Below are 22,414 nucleotides of genomic sequence, written 5' to 3'. Positions count from 1 at the left end.
GGGAGAAATAGAGTCAGAAACAGTAACAGCAATAGTCACTTACTACTGAAGACTTGTGCATCTCACGGCCTACTCATCACCAGTACTGTCTACTGTTATCTAAATGCAACAAAACATTGTGGATGCACCCTTGAAGCAAACATTGGCCTTAACAGACTAAGTCATTGTAAGGAAAACAGACAGGATGTGAGAATGACTAAGGCGATTTTGGGTGCAAAGTGCTGGACCAATTTTAGATATCTTCAAGCTGAACATTCACATTCAACACAAGTAGTGGGCCCAGGGCAATACTCCTAGCAGAAGACAATGTCAACAGATTGGAGCGCTTTTCTGTGAGAACACAAAGAAGTTTGTTATTAACTTGGAGGGAAAGCGGAGTCAACTTAGGATTGGCAACAATGAAGCCAAAAAGGAATGGGTAACTTTCAAAGATTTGATATACAGCACCACAGTTACTCCTCTTGGCCAAAACACTCAAAAACTTCAGAATTGGTTTGATGAAAGTGATGGGGAAATTCAGAAGTTACTAAATGAAAAATAAATCCACAGGATTTACTAGTAGGATAGGCTGTCTTTCGCTAAAAATGCAGTGTTTCCATCAAATGTAAAGTGAAAACAAAACTTAGAGAGATGCAAAATTCTTGGCTCCATAATAAGGCAGATGAAATTCAGTTTTATGCTGAGAGTAAAAATCGCGAGCACTTTTATGATGCCCCAAAGACTACTTATCAGCCACAGACCAAACACCTCAACTACTTAGCGCTGATTGTTAGTGAAAGGAACACAATCCTGGAGAAATGGGCTGACCACTGGCATGGTGTTCTCAACAGATAGTCATCAACCAATGCTGAAGCTATCAAACTTATACCTCAGGCTGAAATCAGTCCCTTGCTAGGTGAACTTCCAAGTGAAGAAGAAGTTTGGAATGCCATTAGGCTACTCGTGTGGCAGAACACATCGTTTTGATTGTGTTTCAGCTGAGACTTACAAGATGGGGGTAAGGGTATTTCTCATGCAAAAGCTGACTGAAATCTTCTGAGTTATATGGCAAACAGAGGTTATCTCACAAAAATTCAAGGATGCCTCCAATATCCATCTGTATAAAGGAAAAGGAAATAAGTTGTGCTGCTGCTGGTGGGGTCTCTCTCTTCGTCATTGCCAGCAAGATTCTTTCCAGTGTCTTCCTTAAAAGGCTCATCCTTCACCTTGAAGATGGTCAACTACTCGAGAGCCGGTGTGGCTTCAGGAAGGACCAACGAACAGTCAATATGGTATTGGCTCCCTGAAAACACCAGGAGAAATGCCAGAAGTGGAGCAGATGTCTATACACACCATTTGTTGATCTGACCAAGGCTTTTGATGATGCCAGCCATGAAGGTTTATGGAAGATCATGGCAAAACTGGTTGCCAGAAGAAGTTCATCAGTATTGGATGCCAGTTTCAAGATGACATGTTTGTATGGATTCTGGATAACGGATGATGCTCTAATACTTTCCCATTCACCAATAGAGTGAAGCAGGCCTGTGTGCTCACTCCCATGCTTTTTAGTATGATGTTTTCAGCAATGTTGTCAGATGCCTTCAATGACGACTAAAAAGACTTCAAGGTCAGTTACCCCACTGATGGTAAATTAACCTGAAAAGGCTACAAGCCAAATGTAAAGTGGAGGGAGAGTTGGCAAATGACTTTTTGCTTGAAGATAATTGTGTACTCAGTGCAGCCTCTAAATCTGAGATGCAACAAAGTATGGATCGGTTTTCTGCCACTAAGCTAATTTTGATCTAATAATTAACATCGAGGAAACAGAAATTCTCCATCTGCCAGAACCACACATATGTGAAATCATTGCTTACAGCAAATGGAGAAATTTTAATGCTGTGTATAAGTTCACTTACCTTGGCAGTATACTTTCTAATGATGTAAATACATGGATGATGAGAATGACACACAGTTTGCCAGAGCTAGCTCAGTGTTTGAGAGGCTCAGAAGGAAATAAAGGGCTACCCACCAAACTGAAGGTCTATAGATCTGCAGATCCCTTGTGCTGATTTCACTGTTTTAAGCCTGTAAAAAGTAGACAGGATACCAGTGCCCTTCTGGGCAGTTGAATTGCTTCTATTTGATTTGTCTTAGGAAAATAATGAAGATCACTTTGGAAGAAAAGTCCCCAACTCTTAGGTCTTTTCTTGAGCTGAACTGAAGACCATTCCTACTCTACTGCAGAGTGTACAACCCTGATGGGATGGCCACATTGTTCCAATGCCAAATGTGAGTTTGCCTGAAAGACTATTTTACAGAGAATTTACACAAGGTAAGCACTTAAACAGAGTTCAGAAGGAACAATACAAGGAAACTCTCGAGGTCTCATGGAAAAATTTGTAGTTGATTGTGTGATATGGGAGACCCTGGCACAGGACTACCCAACATGGTGTGCCCGCATCAAATAGATGCTGTGCTCTAATGAGCTAGGCAGAATTGTGGTAGTTCCAAAGACGTTTGCGATGAACAAATTTACAGCCATCTGCATCCCAGATGTTCATATGAACTCTTTATGCCCAACCTGGGGTAGAGCTTTTCAAGCTTCATTGCTCTGATCAGCCCCAGTTGGATCCACTATAAATTGGCCTAAACATAGTGATACCAATTTGGTCCTCTTCCAGTATGAAGGACAACAATCAGCACAGCTAGTAAATGTCTGAGGCTGGACTTGAACTAATTTTGTTGCCTCAAAGTCTCTTGCTCTCTTCTCTGAGCTGTGCAGTAACCTGTGGGCTATTCGTACTGCAGCTATTGATGTTGTGGCTACAGCTGCAGCTGCTGCTGCTACTAATATGACTAGCACTGCTGCTGCTGCTGCTACTACCACCACCACCACCTAGCATTTCTATAGTTCTTTAAGGTTTACATTACTGTTGTTGCTGTTCAGGTATTTCAGTAGTGTTTGACTCTTTGTGACCCCATTTGGGGTTTTCTTGGCAAAGATACTAGAGTGGCTTGCCATTTCCTTCTCCAAATCATTTTACAGTTGAAGAAACTGAGGCAAACAGGACCAAATGACTTGCCCAGGGTCATACAGCTAGCAAGCATCTGAGGCTAGATTTGACTTCAGGTCAAGTCAGGCCCAGGTTTCTACCCACTGTTGCACTCAGCAGCCCCTAAAGTTTACAGTATACTTTACATACATCCTCTGTTGTGATCCTCACAGAAACCATAGGAAGTATATGTTTTTATGCCTGCTGTACAGTCCAATACTAGGCTAAGTTACCAGCTAAGAGAGCAGGACAGGGGAGACATGGAAGCTTTAACCAAAGATGGTGAGGTTTAGAAGATTCATTATGATTAATGGTATAGTGTGTTAATAAGGGAGGGGTAAAGTGATTACCTTGCCATAGTTAGGGCTCATTTCAGGTTATGGACTAAATTTATAACATAGCCAGTCATCATGCTTTCATCATTTTCACCAACTTTTTGCAATTAAAAGCCTCAGTTTTAACCTTGACAATCATCTCTACCCTTGGTTCATTCTGAGCATTAGTCATGACATTTTTCTTAAAGTAAGATTTAGATTTCTTATTAATATGAAAAAGTAAGAGGCATGTCTTGAGCAGGCCAATAATCAGACTGCCTGCTTTACCCAACTGCCCTTGCTCCTTTATCTCCTGTATTTCCTTAAGATCCATGTGCTCTATTTCAAAGTTAACAAGCATTTATTAAGTGTTTACTGTATGCCAGGCAGGGTGCTGAGACCTGGAGATATAAGAGAAAGGCAAAAAATATCATCTATGATTTCAAAGAACTCAGAGTTCAATGGACTATATTGATACACACATTAATATATGGACATATGTAATTATCTATATACTTCTATAAGTGTGCATATCCATATATGTATATAGATAATGCATTTACAACATGCTATATCATTTGCTATAGTATGGTTACATATGTGTGTCCATAACAAAGTATATGATATGATTTTTACATATTGGCATACACACATGATAAATAGGAGACAATGAACAGAGAGAAGGCACTGGTAATAAAGAAGGTCAAGAAAATCTTTTTGCCGACAGTGAAATTTTAGCTGAGACTTTAAAGGAAGGCAGGAAGTGGAAGTAAGGAGGGTGAGTGCTCTAGGAATTGGGGACAGCTATAGAAAGTCATTGGAGTTAGAGGATAGAGTATTACATGCTCAGGGGGCAAGGAGGGCAGTGTGTATGGATTTCAGAATGTGTTGTGGTGTAAGGGAGAAGAAGAATGGAAAGGTGGGCACAGTCCAAGTTACGAAAGTCTTTAAATGCCTAATGGAAGATTTCTTATTTGATCTGCAAAGTACTTGGGAGTGACTACACTTTATTGAGTGGTTTTAGGGGTGGTGGAGATAAAATCAGAATTGTGCTTTAAGAAGATTAATGTAACTTGAATGTGGATGCTGGACCAGAGTGAGAAGAAATAGAACTGAGATCTCACAGGAGGCTACTGTAATGTTCCAGGAATGAGGTGATGAGGGCTTGCCCCAGCACTGTGGCCGTGTCAGAATAGAGATGGAGTTTGGAAGGGAGATGGCTACACATTTAGGAAGAACAGAACTTGGCAACTGATTGGATATGCATTTGAGGGGCATTAAGGAATCACGGATGACACCTAGGCTGCATGCTTGGAAGTCTCGGAGGATGGCTGTGTCTTGAGAGAAAGAGGACATTTAGGAAGATAAAAGGGCTTGGGGAGAAAGATAATAATCATCTTGCAACCTGTCATTCCTAGGGATGTGCATAGGTTTCATTTTAAGGGGGAGTTTAAAAATGAAGAAATTGAGTCTATAAGTAGTAAAGTGATTTGTTTTGAGGGGGCAAGATTTGATGATGGTTACGATTTTATTCAGCATCTTTTGACTTGCAAAGCACTTTCCTCACAAGAACACTGTGAGGAGTACTTCAATTATAATTATCCACATGGCATGGGGGGGAAGGGTAAGGTAGCCTTATTAAAGATTAATCCCCTCCATGCATGCCACAGCCTAGCCAAACTGGCTTTCTTGCTTTTCCTCATTCATTGTCCAATATCTTCATGCCTTGCACAAATATTGAATTTATTCCCTCTTAACTTGTGAATTGTAGATCCCCCGGTCTCCTCTATGACTCAGCTCAAGCACTATTATCTTTAAGAAGCCTTTACTAGTTCCCCTCAGCTTTAGTTGTTCCACACAAAGCCAGCTCAAGCTTTTGTTAAGCTTTTACTTTACATAGACTCAAATTTGTCCATGCTCTCTTTCCCTAGCATTTCCATGGAAGCACCTTGAGGTCAGCCACAGTTGAATTTCTGTTCCTTCTGAATGATGCTCCAGTTCCTTCCCCCAGGAATTGAATTGGCTGTCCTTCATGCCTGGAATTCATTCCTTAACCCCTTGACCTTCCTTCAGGATCTAAGATGAATGCATCTTCTAAGTGAAAGTGGTTCTGATTGTCAATGCCTTCCTTCCCAACCATGTTGTATTTAACTACTTGGTATTGATTCATCCTCATTGGCTTATATTTGCATATACAATTGTATGCATACAAATATATACGTAATTTATGTGATGATTGGATTTTTGACTTAGACCTGGAAAGGACCTGATGAGTCATAACTTCCAACCCCCTTTTATTACAAATGAGGACACAAAGGCACAGTTGGTTAAATGACTTGTCCGGCATCACACAGGTAGTAAATGTCTGAGGCAGGACTTGAGTTCAAATCTTACCAATCACTAGGCCAGTGCTCTCTGCATGATGCAACCAAATTCATCTCCCACCCCCACCTCACCACCACACATATTGAAACATAATTTCTTGAAAAGAAGGCCTGTTTTAGTCATCACTTCTGTACCCCAACAGTAACCCCAGGGCTTGTATATGGTAGTCACCTAATATTTTCCTACTGATTGATTTAAATGACTTGGCCAAGTCCACCATGCTAATAAGTTTCACCAGATGGGATTCAAACACAAGTGCCCTGATTCACAGTCCATCACTTGATCTACTTACTATACCTGGGCCACTATACTCAGGAATGGAAGGCCAAATCCATCTTGCTGCATCACATTTCGAAAATAAAAAAGTTAAAAATGTACAAATCATTCTTAGCTTATGAACTGTACAAAACAGAGGGAAGGCTGGATGTGGCTGACCTTTGAATGATACCACTGTAAGCTTGTAAGATTGTAGAATCATTGCTTTAGAAGTAGAAGAGACCTTGGCAATGACCTAGGCTGCCTCTTCCCTTTAAAAATAAGTAAACTCAGGTTCATATAAGGGAAGTACCTCTTTCAAGGTCACATAAGTAGTCAAAATTTAAAAGGTGATTCAAGGACTACAAATCCAGATTTCTTTTTTTTACGCTGTCTATGTTCACTTCCGGTTGAATAAGAGTAAGAAAAGATCCTTTTGTGTTGGTGACATACCAATATTTCATGCTTGTTGGCCAATTTAGAGTCTGTGAATATTTTCCAGCTTTTTTTTCCATAGGAAAGAAAAAAACAATGAGGAATAATAATCTTGCCTTGTTCTCAGTAGGCTTTACCTCAGGCCCTTTCCTTTTTTTTGAGTTTAATAGCTGTTCAACAAAGTATCAGGGGAATATACTTACTGTCCTCATGGAATATACTTAAAGTTTCACAGTATTTCTTATTTAATTTTTTTTGAGAAATGTTCTGAGAGCATGGAAATATCCTGGCTTCTACACTGAGGGAAACTGAGCCCTGTGCAATTTCTTTTTATAAGGGCTTCCCCTTGGGTAACATGGAAGATTCTCCTCTCACATTCACAAGTGACTTCATCTGAGTCATATTATATGTCTCATTTCTCTAAGACCTTTGAAAACTTTGACTCTAAACAGTAACCAATGGGAAAGACACTGAAATAACTGGTGAGCAGTTTTTGAGTGAAGAGATGGACATGCAAAATGGGACAAACAAGATTGGTCAAACTCTTAGATAAAAAGAATGAGGAACAACTTGGGTAAGTACACTCTTTCAAATTTGTAGTTTTAACTGTTAAGGTTGAGATGCTGATTCTTTGTAAAGTAATTTGGAAGTGCATTTAACAAAACTGAAGCCACTTGATTGGTAATGGGTTTGTTTTAATTTTCAAATTGGTGAACTTTCTGGATCAGTTATGTAAAGCGACTTTTTATAATTTGGTTACCACTAAAATAATTTAGCTTTTGTTGCTTATTGTTTTAATGTGTAAACTAGCCAAAAAGCTTGTTTGGGTTATCTATGGCTTGCTGAGAATTGGCAAGTGTATAGAAATCTCTAATTGGCTTTTTACACCAGGACAAATTTAAGTTTGAGATGTAAATCCTAGACAAATTTTTTCCTAAACTGTGATTAGTAAAACTTGCTGGTTCAGGTAAAAGCCCATAGGATTTTATTTTGAGTCGTCTCATGGATCATAATCCATCGATAATCAATAATCCGCCATCTGAGAGAAATCCCAAAAGCTACTCAAAGAAGGTGATACTGGTGGGAAGTCAGCATCAGGAAAAGCTGAGAGGACAATTTTAGCCTCAGTCTAAGATGGGATCCTCCTGGCTCAGTTTCCCCATTATGTTCCTTTGAAAGGGAATGTGACCCACCCGGCTATTCCTTAGTCTGGCTATGAGGTGGATTTGATACTTCATGGTTGGAAAACTGAATTATCTGAATCCAAACAGAGCTAAGAATGTTTTGTCCTCTCAAAGTTGGGCCCTAAATCTAGTTCCTGCTTTATAACTGTGCCCTGCAGTTTCCTTTCTGTCAGAATTGTGTCTTCCAGACTATAGGTCATTCATCTACAGTTGGTAGCAAACAGTGAGTACCAGTCAATGTCCCCACATCATTCCCTGGATGAAGCCTGTGCTCAGTTCCAGTCAACCTCCTCTTTGGGACCCCCCTGAGGCAGGGACAACTCTATGCCCCTTGCCATCAGGAAGCCATTTCAGAAGCCAAGACCTTTGCCCCTTACTCCAAAAGAATTTGGGTCCCATTTGTTTTAGGGAGGAATGATGGGGTTGGGATCTGTACCCCAGAAAGGAAAAACCCTGTACTTTCCCACACGGCCAAATCCAAATATCTGGTGTTCACCTCAGGCTATAATCCCATCAACTGGCCTTTCATTGTGGCTACACCCAATCACCCTTGCGTTGTCTTGCTTCCCTATGTCTCCAGGCCACTTCCCACCCTTGGTAATTTCATTACCTCATGGAATACTTGGCTACTCCTAGATCCCTCCCACAGGCTTTCTCTGTATAAGGTCCATCTCATCTCCATTAAGATGCTTAGATTCTTACAACCTAGCACTGCTAGGATTCTTATAATCTGGCCACTGCTGATATTCTTATAATCTAGCCACTGCTTCCTCATGTTCAGATTCCTTAAGAGTCTGGCCCAATATGACAATGTTCTAATAAACCTTGTCTTTGGCTGAAAAAAAAAAAAAGAGGATGAGGAAGTTGATAGAGCTCCAGGTGAGTTTCAGGCTACAAATGTGGGAAACTGGAAAGTTAATGATGTCCCTCAATAGAAAATGGGAATTTTAGAAGAAGAACAGATTTAGTGTGGGGGGGATGAGTTCTGTTTTGGATTGTTCAGTTTGTGATGTATATGAAACATTCAGGTGAACTATAATCAAGCCCAGAGACTTCTGAATCCTGGAGTTGTCCTACATGTCAGATCTCCCTTAGCTCAGAAGGACCTTCTCTTCACTGAACATTAACAAAATATAAATAGACATTGTTGATATTTACTTCTGTAGCAGTGATGCCATTCTTTTGTTCTTGCTTTTACTCTAAGGGCTATTGTGAGCTCTTGGCAGGGTCTCAGAAAATTTACGAGTGGCTACTGCATTTAGGAATTTCTGAGCTGCCATCCATAGAAGCCACTTGACAGACTGACATTTTGTATTGCTGAATCATTTAAGGATGCACACAATAGTCCCTGTCATGAATGCATCCTTCAACTTTGCTCATTAAAGTTTGGGGATAGGTGACATGAGTTCAGGGGAGAGTATCTAATGGTGTGGTGAAGGGGTCATATCTAACCAGTTCCTATTTGAAGCTTTACAATACTGAGAAAGCTGAGGTGGTAGACAGAGACAGCTTATTAAATTATGCATACACATGCCCCATCCATTTGTTCTCGTTCTGTGGTATTTTAACATTTTATTTTGACTTAGTGGAGGATGTTTCTTTTCCTCCAAGTTGACAATTGCACTTTAATGAAGTGTAGTGTACATTATGTGTCAAGAAACAGAATATCGCCTCTACCCCCAACAACTCAACACTTTGTCATGTTGAGTTCCATTTCTCCGATAGATTTCCTAACTAAATTTCATCATTACAGCGCAGAAGGCTTGTATTCAGGATGGAGTAGATAACATTGCTTTAAGGATCTGTGAGTGCTGTATTGCATGTTTTATCATATCAATTTTTCACTTTCTCTTTACCCCAAATTGGACTCTGTTGGTGAATTTATTATCTCTCTAATGGACTAGGAGGGACTTCCAAAGGTCATACAGGCAATTCCCTTGTCTCCATGTAGGAGCCTGGCTCAATTTTCTCCTTCTTAGTTTCATGATGAGTATTGCAAGGGATTTATATTTTCCTTCACTTCACTTTTACAATATTCACTTTTGCACCTAATATCTGGTTCTCCTTCATATATCTCTGGATGAATTTTTGTTATGCTTGGATGACATAGCTCTTAAAAGTCTACTCTTTCTAGGGTAAAAAGAAGTACACAAATGCTTTCACAGCCCACTTTCAAGTAATGCATTCATTTACAACATGCTAATTTTTAAATGTATCTGGAGAAATTGAAAAGGTTGTCATAGTTTTCTTCAATAGCAGAAGTGTTAAACATTTCCTTTGGGGTAGAAAAATGAACCAGCTTGCTGAATAATGCCTGCAGTTAAATATCATAAGGATGACAATGTTTCTTTCTTATTTGTGCTTTTTGGCGTGACATAGATGGTGACGAACTTCTATTGTTAATTAAAGGATTGTCTACGTAACAGAAGGAAAATGGAATAAATGTAGATGGATCACTGGAAGCAGAATTTGGTATAAATCAAGATATCTAACTTCTCATCACAGCCAAATGAATAGAAGACTATGTAACCATGAGAAAGTCATTTTGTCTTTTAGGGAATTGAGTTTCTTTATATTAAAGATGTGAACATTGCTGTAAATGACTTCAAAATCCATCCTAGTTCTAAAATGGGATGATTTATGTATAAAGGAAAGCCTTATCCACAAAATATCCCATCCTCTATCTACTAAACTTTTCAGCCATGCTCTCTGGAATGCCTAATCCAAAGGCCATCAACTCCTTTTCATCATAAAACTTTCCTTTTTCTTTCCTCAGACCTAGCTTCTTTAAGAGGACATGGCATCCTTGGTCATCTCATACATTAATAGTGTGTTTTCAGTCATACTCCATGACTCAGTCATCATGGTGAAGTACTTGGAACCCTCCTAGATTGCCATTGAAATTTCTCGATTCTCCCTCTAACTAATCAGTAATCTTTCTTCTTTTGAGGCACATACATTCCGTATTTATATTGTAATCAAGACTCTTTGTGCTCCTGCCTACTGACCACAATGAAATTTCCCTTCCTTCCCCAATGAGTTCAGTGTCTGACTCATTATATTTCTGCCCTAAATTCTTATTCTTATACTAGATGACTTCAACATATATAGATACTTTCTTAAGCACCTTAATTCCTTAATTCTTCTATCTATTCTTTTCATTTGACCTACTCCTCAATTCTTCCTTATATGCACTCAGAAATTATCATATTCCTAAAATGAATAAATAAATAAATAGTTAAATGGATTGGTACTTTCAGTTTATCTCCTCTCACACTCTTAGGCTTCTATACCATCTAGCTTCTGACCACACCATTGGGAAATCTCATTATCCCATGAGATTAAGTCACCCTTGATAATCACATCTCATCAGCAATTTTTGTGCCTCTTTGTGTACCCTCTGCTTGGAGGGGAGAGCCATGAGCTCCTGAACCCCATTCCCCATCAAGAATATTTCTTTTAGACATCTTATGATTGCTCCATTAAAGTTCCCAGTTAGAAACCTTAACCCCTTAACTGATTCCTCTTTCTGTGTTTTACCCTTTAGATTACAAACTCCTTGAAGGTAGAGACTTGTCTTTATTTTTATTTGTATTTGTAAACCTGGTGCTTAGCATAGTGTCTGGCACTTAAAAGAGGAGGAAGGGAAAAAGTTGATAGATAGGTAGATAAAGAGATTTTGCCATTTCCTCTCTAGTTAATTTTACATATGAGAAAACTGAGGCAAATGGGGTTAAGTGACTTGCCTAGGGTCACACACTAGTAAGTGTCTGAACTGTAGTTGAACTCAGATTTTTTTGACTCCAGGTCCAGCATCCTATTCAGTGTCCCATTTAACTGCCTACCCCCATGAATTAAATTATCATTTTTCTGCAAATGATTTTCAGATCTATTCATCCAACCCTAATCTTTCTCTTAGGGGTAGCTAGGTGGAGTAGTGGATAGAAGGCCAGCTTTGCCATGTAAGAAAATGGCAAACTACTCCAATATCTTTGCCAAGAAAACACCAAATGGCATCACAGTCAGACATGACATAATCAATTTAATAATAACAGCAACAATTCTCTCTCTTAAGCTTCTAGCTTTTAGAAGCAACTCCCTTTTGCATATCTCAGAATGGCTGTCTCATTGAGATCTTTAATTTAATATATGCAAGCCAGAACTTACCCTCCCCAAATTATCCTCCTATGAATTTCCTTATTCCTGTTGAAGGTCCCACCAGCCTCTGAGTTAGCCAGGACCAAAACCTCAGTGCCATACTCTACTTCATTTTTAAGTCTTTATCTGAGGCTGGGTCCTTTGTTTCTGCTCCTTGAACTGATTATTTTTTTTATTGCACTATGGTCTGTAAAGGATGTGTTTACGCTTTCTGCCTTTTTACCTTCAGTTGCAGTATATCTGTGCCCAAATACAGTCAGTTGTTGCAAAAATTCCATGTCGTGCTGAAAAATGAGGAGCCTTTCACAGTCCCAGTTATAAAATGCCGTAAATCTTTAGCTTGAATTTCTGCAAGAATTTCTTTGTTCACTCCTAAAATTTTCCACATTTTGTCTTTCTTATAGATTTGTCCAAACCAGAGAGATTTAAATAAATTTCTCCTGCTATTACATTATTACTGTCTATGTTGTCTTGTAATTGAGTCAGTTTTCCTTTATAAGTGTAGATGGTAACAAGTTTGGAGCAGATGCCTATGACATCGATGAAGATTGTTTGCCTGTGATTCTTTTGGCATGACATTCTTCCATTTTTATCTCTATGTTGAAAGTTTTTGCTTTGTCTGATACAATGATTACAACGGCTGCTTTTTAGAATTCACCTGATATAGAGTACATTTTGTTCCAGGCCATCATTTTTATTCTGTGTATGTTTTTGTTTTTAATGTGTGCTTCTTTAAAGCAACTGATTGTGCAGTTTTCTTTTCATATGCAGCCTGTCACTTTCTTTAATTTACATGGAAAGTTTAATGTCATTCATTCAAATGAATAATTTAACCAATTCATGTAAAAGTTGTGAATTAGGTTTATGTTTTCTTCCGTTTTCCTCTAATACTGAGGGTTTTTTCCACTGAAGTAGATTTTTCTTTTGTTTCTCTTTTTCTGTAAAAAAAAAAAGATATTTAACCTACAATTCTTTTTCCCCCCATATATACTGATTTCCTTATTTTCTCTTTTTTTCTCTGTTAAACTTGAGAGACATTTTGTTGTTGTTGTTGTTGCTGTTGTTGTTGTTTCCTGTCCGTGATTATGTGGTTCATTACTACTTGCTTCCCTCCACATAATTATTATTTTTCCCTCATTTGTCATGAAATTTCCTCTCAGGGCTCATGCCTTCACACCCTTCTGAATTTCAATTGCCACTCAATAACTCTGCTTCTTTTCCTCCTGAAGCAGGATGCTGTCCATAGACACACAACTCTATCAGGTCGCAGTGCCTCTACACACCCCATAATTGCAGATCGTGTCCATTGTGAAGCCTGTGTCTTCCATGAGAATATCTTTTCATCCATTAGAGTGCTGTGCAATAGAACTCCATCCCACCATTGAGTCATGATTTCCACCTTTGTTTCTCCATCCCCAAGTTTTCAATCATCACATTGCCATATCTGCCATTTTTCTGTAACTCAGCCTCTTCCTAAGAGGCACCACTAGGCTGTTTGTTTCTCTTCTTTTCCTTTATCGTTTATTACAGACTTGTTTAGGGTACATCACACTTCTCCCTTTCATGGCAGCTATCTGTTGAAATGGTTACAGCTCTGGGCCTGAAATCAGGAAGACCTAAGTAAAAACCCAGGCTCAGATACTTATTACTTCTATTACCATGGGCAAATTATTTCACCTCTGTTTGTCTCAGTTTCCTAATCTACAAAATGAGCATGACAGAACCAACTTTCCAGAATTGTTGTGAAGATGAAAGTGATAAAAATTGTAAAGGGCTTAGAGCAGGAGATGGTACATGGTAAGTGTTAGGTAAACATTAGTTACTATCTTCTTATTCCCCAAATGATTCTTCTTATTATTAAATAACATATTCTCTCTCTCTCTCTCTCTCTCTCTCTCTCTCTCTCTCTCTCTCTCTTCTCTCTCTCTCTCTCTGTCTCACACACATGCACACACACACACACACACACACACACACACAAACACACACACACACTGAGTTGCCCTTGGTGCAGTGTTAAGAAGTTTAGTCTGTGGTATTTTTGAACTGTTCCTCAACCATCACTTCTGTTAACATTCCTTTGTCTACTTGTGCGCTATTGGAAAGGAATCTCTTGATGGTCTCTTTGTTGTTGTTCTGTGTTATTGTTGAGTATTATAAGTTTCTTTCTTTTTCTATTTTTAAAGGCATTTTATTTTTTACATCTTTCTGTTGCTCAGAGTATTAGCAAAGTAAATAATATACTCACATCTTTTTATTCTGACTATTTATCTTCTTCTTTTCAGTGATGATTAGGCTCAAAGTTTTCAGGATACATCACCTTGGGAAGCATCTTAAGCAACTTTGCCCTTCCAATCACTTCTGCAGCAGCTGGAAGGTACAGAATAGCCTTGCATTAATTAAAATTTATTTTGCTTTGTTTTTAAGGACTTTCTCCTGTTTGCTTGAAGAACGTGTTGTTTTCTTCATTGTGATCATAAAATGTAACCACCAGTATCTTGGGGTTTTCACCATAATATTTTAAAAATTTGTTGTTAAATTTTCCTGTGGTGAATTTTGGATTCTTTCAATTGGTACTTTGTAGTCTGTGTGTGGAAGTTCCATTCCAATTTCTTACATAATTTATTATATGACAGTGTTCAAGTTTTTGGACTTTTTTTTTTCCAGGATACCTTTTATCCTTAATTTGTTTCTATGCATTCTTCCTTTAAGGACAATGTGTGTTGTATGCATAGAGATCATGTGTTCTCTTAATGCTATTGATTTTGCTTCTCTTTTTCTAGGTTGTTCTTTACTTCCATGCATTTCAAATCTTAATCAATTGTTCTGTCTCTCAAATTTTTTGAGTAGACTGGCCATGATGGATTCAACCTTCCTTCCCACCTTTTCTGTCTAGCATATTTGCTGTGCATTGTATAAACTCTAATTTGACAATTTTTATTTCTCTTTTAAACCATTTCAGAAAATCCTGCTGTTTCCATGCTCTCATGGGAATTCATAGGGAATTTCAATAGATAATAATTCATTTTCCTTTTTCTTGAAATATGTATTCAGAAATATTTGTACATATAGATATCCTGGAGGCCATCTCAAATTTGGTTATTAATATTTCTCTATTGGCTAATTTGTCTGTGCTCAGGAACTTTTAACTGAGTTCTCATTGTCATGACATCTTTGGTAATTCCACTGTTTTTTTTTCTTTTATATTCTCTTATCACCCACTTTTTGACTCTTCCCCACTTGATGGTAGATTTGAGAGTTTAAGTCCATACTTCTTTTCCAACATTCTCCTACCACATTATAACTACCATATAGAGAAATTCTAATTTCCTAGTTTCCTTCCTGTTCCTCTTTTTTCATGTGCTTTACACTGCCTGAACATATATCAACTGTAGTCAAATACTAGATTCTCCATTATCCTCATTGACACCTGCAATTCGACATGTTTCTCCTTTCTCTGATTGTTTACAGCATTTGTTGGTGCCTCTCTTCTAGTGAAATTATATTCTACCTCATGTTATAGATATTCATGAACTTATTTTATTCCCCTACAAGCTTCTATGATCCCTGGGCAGCAGAATATTATTCACCCTTGCATTTACTGAATATTTAGCATGTAAGAGAAAAAAATGTAAATATGCAACATGAACAGGATTTAATTGAATTCAAGGAAGCACTTGATTTTCACCATATTCCTTATGACTTCTAAGTATCACAAAAAATGCAGAAATTCTCCAGAAATTTTACTGTTACATTAATTAAAAATGCAGTATAAAGGCAACCTTGTTTACAACATAAAACATTTAGATGACTACCCATGTTTCTTTTCTGATCTCTCCCTTTTTCAATTTTTTTCTTTTTTTAATTAAAAGGATATAGATTGCATTTCATTTCAATGTCTTCTGAAACTTGTAGATACTAATTATCTTCAACTAAATAAGACGTAATAATTTCTCTTTATATATCACCATAGCCAATTAATGCTTGATTTAATTGTCAAGCAGAAATATAACAGTCAAAGGCAGCACCAAACTAGACCATAAATGATTTTGTAAAATTTGAAGTGGGAGAAGAATATGGACAGCAAGAAAGAAAGAGGAAAATAAAAGTGTATAGAAAGTTATTCAAGAGTTCCAGTTAAGCCACAGCACCTAAATAACATTTTAAAACAACCTGGAATAAAGAAAATAAACAAAAATTTTAAAAAATCATCTATCAATATTTTTATAACAATATTTTCTCCATCAATGGCCACCAAGTCATTTAATTTGGACACTAATTTAAAAGTCTTCCATGTTCTGTGGACAAAAAGAATTAAAGACAACAAAGATGGGAAGAAAACATTTGCAACAGAATTACTATGTATAGACTAGATCTAAGATGGTGGCAATACAGTTTAAAAAATTGAGGTACATTTAGTGTCCAGATTTTCAAGATACCTGAAAGAAGAAAAGATAACAAACTCAGAGAAAAAAATATTGTTGTTTCCCCAAAGGCAAAGAAGAAACCAGCAATAATTCAGTATTTTATCATTTCTACATTTTTTTTTGAAAATAGTATCAGTATGTAGTGGAGGCATTTTTGATGAAGGCATGAGAAGGAAACAGGAAGACCATAGGAAAATAATTCATTCATAAGATTATATCTTCATAATTACACAACTGACAGAAAATTACATAAAATTCTAGATCACAGTATATTTATTTTATTTCAATTTTGAAAGGAAATGATTTGTTGCAAAAAAAAAAAAGTCCTTTTAAAGGCTTTCTTCCAATAGGCCTTTACTTATGCACATATTCAAAGTCAAAGAAGATCCTTTGAGAGGTGAATTTCAATTCAAATCTTTGTCTATGTCACATCCCCCCCAACCCCCCTGGATTATAAATTTCACTAAGGCAAGAGAAGTGTCTGGTTCAACTTTGTATCTTCCCTACTACTTAAACCAAGGTTCCACACATCATAGGCATCTCTATTACCTCCAAGATAAATCACTAAATCTGCATTTTGGCACATGAAGCTCTTCACAACCTGGCCCCTTCCTTCCTCTTTCAATCTGTAATTCTAGTCTTGATGAATCCACTATGTGAAGTGTTATATTTCACTAGAAAATGACTGAACGTGCAAACAAGCTTTCTAGTTTGTCAGCTTTCCAGAATCAAGAAAAAAGCTTTTGTCAGAGCCTCATGAAGCCTCTTAATTTTGACTTAGCATGTTGATATGGCATGGTGTTTTAAATAAATCACTCAAAAACATGTATTAAGTGCTTACTATGTGCCAAACACTGGGCTAAGCACTAGGGATATGAAGTAATGTTAAAACATTATCACGCATCTTCAAGAAATTTACCATTTAATGGGAGATACAATGCTCAAACACCTATGTACATTATTTTGTATGAAATAAGAATGTTTAATTTTTCTTTACATTTCTAGTATCATACTTTAACTATTGGGGGAAAGCCAGACATCATGACCATAAAAAACTTTTTAGGTTGTGGCTTTCCCTTATAATAATGGTGGGATCATAAAATTGCAAACTTTGATTAGGAAGGGACCTTAGAAGTCATCTAGTCCAATCCTGGGCATGTTATTAATGAGGGAATTGAGGCCTGGAGAGACAAATTCCTTGCCTGTGGCCACACCCAACTATTAAGAAGTAAAATCATGATATAAATTCATCTTCCTGAGTTCAAGTCAGCAATCTACCCACTCTGCAATGTCCTCTCTCCAAATGTATGGTGTTTAGCAGTCTAAGGGAAGGAGGATGGACCAGGTGAGCTCTGAGTACACTTTTAATGGTTAAAAGTTACAGAATCTATGACTCTCTAACTATGGCTAACATCAACATCACACATCTGCTTTTTCATAGGTTTAGAAACTCCTTCCACAATTATGGATTGCAACCTATCTCCTCAAATTGGTGTTCCTAGAGGCCTTCCTGAGGCTCAGACAGCTTCACATTTTTTCACTTTGGTCCAATAGTATTACTAGTATGTTACAGTGATAGGATATGAACCAAAATGTTCTTAGTTGCAAGACCAACATTATATTATAGCAACTTTCCTAACATGTTGATTATGTCTCTATTACTCAATACATAGGTTTATATCCGCACTGCACTCGATTCTCCACAGAGCTGGCAAAACAATTTCCTTAAAGCATAGGTCTGATTATGCTTTCCCTCTGTACAACTCAATGAATTAGAATCATTTCCTATTACTTCTAGGAGAAATGTAAAATCTATGGATAGGAATTCACATTTTTTCACAACCTGGTTCCTTTTTCTTGTCCATTCTTCTAACACATTACTTTCTTCTGCACATTTTACAATCTAGCCAAATGGGCCTGCCTGATTCTCCACACATAGGAGGTCTCTGATTTTTCACTGTCTTTCCCTAATGTATAAGATGTCATTCTTCCTCTACTTCACCTCATGAAATTTCCAATTTCCTCCAAGGTTAAGATGAAATATCCGTTTCTACAGGAAGCCTTTTCCTCTCCATCCCTTTAACAGTCTTGTATTTCAAAACTAGCTCCTATTTGTTCAATATATGTTTTTGTATATATTCACTACAAGGAGAGTCTAGGTACCAAACTAGAACCTAGAACAGCTCCCTCTTCCTCTCTCATCTTTGGATCCTCAATGCTTACCACATTACCTGAAATATACTAAAAAATTAATACATACATATGGACTGTTTGGTTGATGTGTTAAGCTTTAGAGAATCCGTAGACAGAGCACTATTTTTGCCGCAAACCTAGTTTATACTAAACATATGAGAAGGCCATAGGATCAAAGGATCATAGAAGTGACAGCTCGAAGAGACCTAGGCTGTCACCCAGTTTCATTTCCATTTTAACCCAGCCTGAGATCTTAGCCAAGACTATTCCTAAGGGAGATGATTTATATTCAATTGATGTTGGATTTAGCATCAAAACTTGCAAATCTCTAAAAGTGGAGATAAAAGGACCATTCACATTTTATAAGATGCTTACCAGCAAGGGAATACCTGGGGTGAGGCTGGATTTCAACTGGTTGTAGTAATGAATCCCATTATTCATGTTTGGAGACAATCAGTTCCTCCCCCCAAGGATACTCCAGCAGAAAATGTTATAAAAAAGTATTTTAGCTTCAGTTTTCTTATTATACATATGTATATATATATATATATATATATATATATATATATGTATATATATATATATATATATATATATATATATGTGTGTGTGTGTGTGTGTGTGTATTACATGCATACATATATATGCACATATATGTGCATTTACTGCTGTCCCTTCATAATGAATGTGGCTAAAGACTGAATAGATCCTTGAGATGAAGAACTAATAAAAAAAAATTAGAAATAAAAGAAAAGGAAACCTTTTTCTTTTATTTTGATGAGATAAGCATTTGAGAAAAAGGAATATGGAATTCTTTCTTCCACTGCCCTTCAGAAAGAGTAGTAAAGTGTGATTTGCTCCAATATAGATGTTCTTTTGTCTTTCAGCTTATACTTTCAATGTAAATCTTGCCAAGTAAACCTAACTGGCATATAGTGACTAGAGTTCTAGACTAGAAGGCAGGAAATGTTAGTTCATGTCCTGCTCTCTTATTAACAATCTAACTTTGCCACCATTGGTAAATCACTGACCATGTTTGGGAAGAACCGACAAAAAAAAGCTCATTTAACTGGACTATAGAGTTTATGAAAGAGGATAATCAACTAATAATAAACTAGAAAAAAATGGGCTGAAGCTAAGTTGTGAGGTGCTTCAAAACTTCAATTATTTTTTCTCTTTAAAATAGGTTATTTTAGCTAATTCAGGGGTTCTTCATTTTTCTTGTCTCATGGACTCCTTTGCACATATGATGAAACTTATTGAATTTTTCTTAGAATGATGTATTTAAATATATAGTATTACAAAAGGAATGAATGATACTGAAATTGATTTTATGTATTTAAGTTCAGATTAAGAGCCCTTGTTTTTAAGATATATTAGTTCCAGAGACCACTGCATAGTATGCATAATAGAAGCCATGAGATTACATAGGCTTTCCAAGTATACAGAGACAATGATATCACAGGCCAGAGGGCCTAGGTCTAGGTAACATCTATAATAAAGGATACAAGGAGAAGAGGAGAAGTAATAAAGAAGTAAGAACTTTAAATGTCATTGAATCAAAGGGAGAAGAACACATCAAGGAAGTTGGGATATACTATGACTTGCTAACAAGGCCAAACATGTAGTTTTGTTGATTAGGAGGCCCTAAAGGACTTGGAAAAGAAAAATGTCAATAGTTAGTGGAAGTCTAATTGCACTCATTTGAGGAATCATTGGTTGGTAAGAAAGCATAGTCAGTGAAAGTAGATTATTTTTCCTCTAGGTTGAGTAGTGAAGAATGAAATATGTATTTTAAAGTAGGAATGATTTCAGTATTAAAGTTTTCTGGTGGTAAATGGTGTATTAGATAAGGCTGTTGTCAGAGGAACCCAGACATGCTTCTATCAAGTACTGTAATCTTTTGGGGAAAAAAAAAGTTCAATACATATTTTACTCTTGGGATTGTAAGCGGAACTGTATTGGCATCAATCACCAGAGATGAGATAACTAAGCTATATGGTGGAGGAAGTAGAATCCTCTACTTGGAGTCAAGAAGAACTGAGTTCAAATCTTCCTAAGACACTTCTGAAGTACATGACCCAGGAAACTTAAATTCTCAGTATCATTTTCCTCATCTTCAAAAAGAAGATGATAACAGCATCTACCTTGTAGGATTATCATAACAATGAAATAAGATAAAAATAAGAATTGAAATAAAAATAATAAAAATGCATTATGATGATGATGATGATGATGATGATGATGAGGGTGATGTTGATGGTGGTGGTGATCATGACAGATGATGGAAAGGAAAATTATAAGCCAGGGACAAAAATCATTAATCATTAGAAATCAGTTACCTACCTCCTGAATAATTTCTTGACTAAAATTCAGTAAATTAAATGGAAGAAATCTATTCACACAAAGGCATGTATACTATACAGAGGGGCAGCTAGGTGGCACATTTGGTAGTGTTGGATCTACAGAGAGGAAGACTCATCTCCTTGACTTCAAATGCAGCCTCAGACACTTAATAGCTGTATGACCCTGGGCAAGTCGCTTAACCCTCATTGGCTCAGTTCCTTGAAAGTCAAACTACTACAGTATCTTTGCCAAGAAAACCTTAAAAAGGGGTCACAAAGAGTGGACATGACTGAAATGACTGAACAACAAATAGTACAGTCACATGGTTGAGGTATTATTTTTCCATTCTTCTTTAGCACGTATAGACTAGAGAAATAGATGAAGAATGGTGAATTTGGCCTGATGGTATATCTGCTTAGCAGCAGTATTCTCCTCCACTCCAAGGTATGAATGGAAGAAGTGACAACAGGCAAGAAGTAAGAAAGTAAACTTGCTTTTTCATACATTTCAGAAAACACATTTACATTAACCTCAGTCCTCTAGTTCTTGGCAAATCACCACGACAGCCCTCAGTGTCAAAGAGTTTAAGGCTCCTGTGTGGATGACATGGGGCACATTGGCCTTCTCTGTGCAAATGATTAGCATGAAAGTTAAGCAACAAGGCCATCCAGTAGCCTTTTCAGATGCCATCCCACAGCTTCCAACATTATCATCTGCTTTTAATGAATCCCTTATGCCTCAGGGCAACAGGCAAGCTCTGGAGGGGTTGGCTTCTGTCCATATGTTTTGTATGTGTGGCAAGACTTGCCAACAGATAAAACTCTCTTCTTGTACACAGCAACAGTCCCCGAAATCACAAAGGAATTGCTGGCTACACAGTCACATTTGTATGGAGATGTGTACTGGGTATCTTATTGATTTGAGCATGTAGCATTTCCCATTGCATTTATACGGATAAAAATGGGGAAATAAATGTCAATACCTATAAGCAAAGCATGCTGACAGGAAGAAATGAAACTCCAAAGTCTTGTACAAGAAGCTCAGGCTTTCTTGAATCAGGCAGCTTAGTGAATGTGTGTGATAGTTTTACTGCCCATTATCAACAAGGAGGGATGACTTCTGCCAAACGTTAGTGGCAAGTCTCTGCTTCCCAGAACATGCAATACCTGTAGGCGACTTTTCAGAGGCTACTCTGCACATTAGACTAAACAAGCAAGAGCCTTTTGTGGTCTGTCCATTGCCATTTTCATGCTGAGGTTTGATAATAAGGTCAGAAATTATACAAATATATAGACACATCTATACATACATGTATAAATATACATATACACATAAACATAGATACACACATATATACACCTATATATGCATATTACATTATTATTATTTTACATATATATTTGTCTTTTATGCTATGATTTCAGCAGAAGGTAAAGACTCATTATTATTACTTTTTAGAGGACATCCTATTTCTCAGCTTGACTTCTTTAATTAAAAGGAATTGGGCTTTTCATAAGCTAAGAAACAGGAAGAAAAGAATACTGGTATAAAATACTGGAAAAGAATATGGTATAACTATGAAGAAAAAGAGAACACCAATAGATACAGGTAAATTAAATTCAATTAGCATTTATTAAGTATCTACTACATACAAGACACTGTCCTTGGTGTAGGGGAAACAAAAA

At 37.2% G+C, this 22,414-nt stretch overlaps 1 pseudogene; it reads left to right on the top strand.

Moving 5' to 3' along the window:
• Positions 1-22,414, top strand: part of LOC144457719 (serine/arginine-rich splicing factor 9-like) — a 109,391-nt pseudogene that overhangs the window by 32,242 nt on the left and 54,735 nt on the right.

Source organism: Phascolarctos cinereus, unplaced genomic scaffold (assembly GCF_003287225.1).
Source record: "Phascolarctos cinereus isolate Bilbo 61053 unplaced genomic scaffold, phaCin_HiC Scaffold_5;HRSCAF=322, whole genome shotgun sequence".
Lineage (NCBI taxonomy): Eukaryota > Metazoa > Chordata > Mammalia > Diprotodontia > Phascolarctidae > Phascolarctos > Phascolarctos cinereus.
This window is presented reverse-complemented; position numbering and strand designations above follow the sequence as displayed.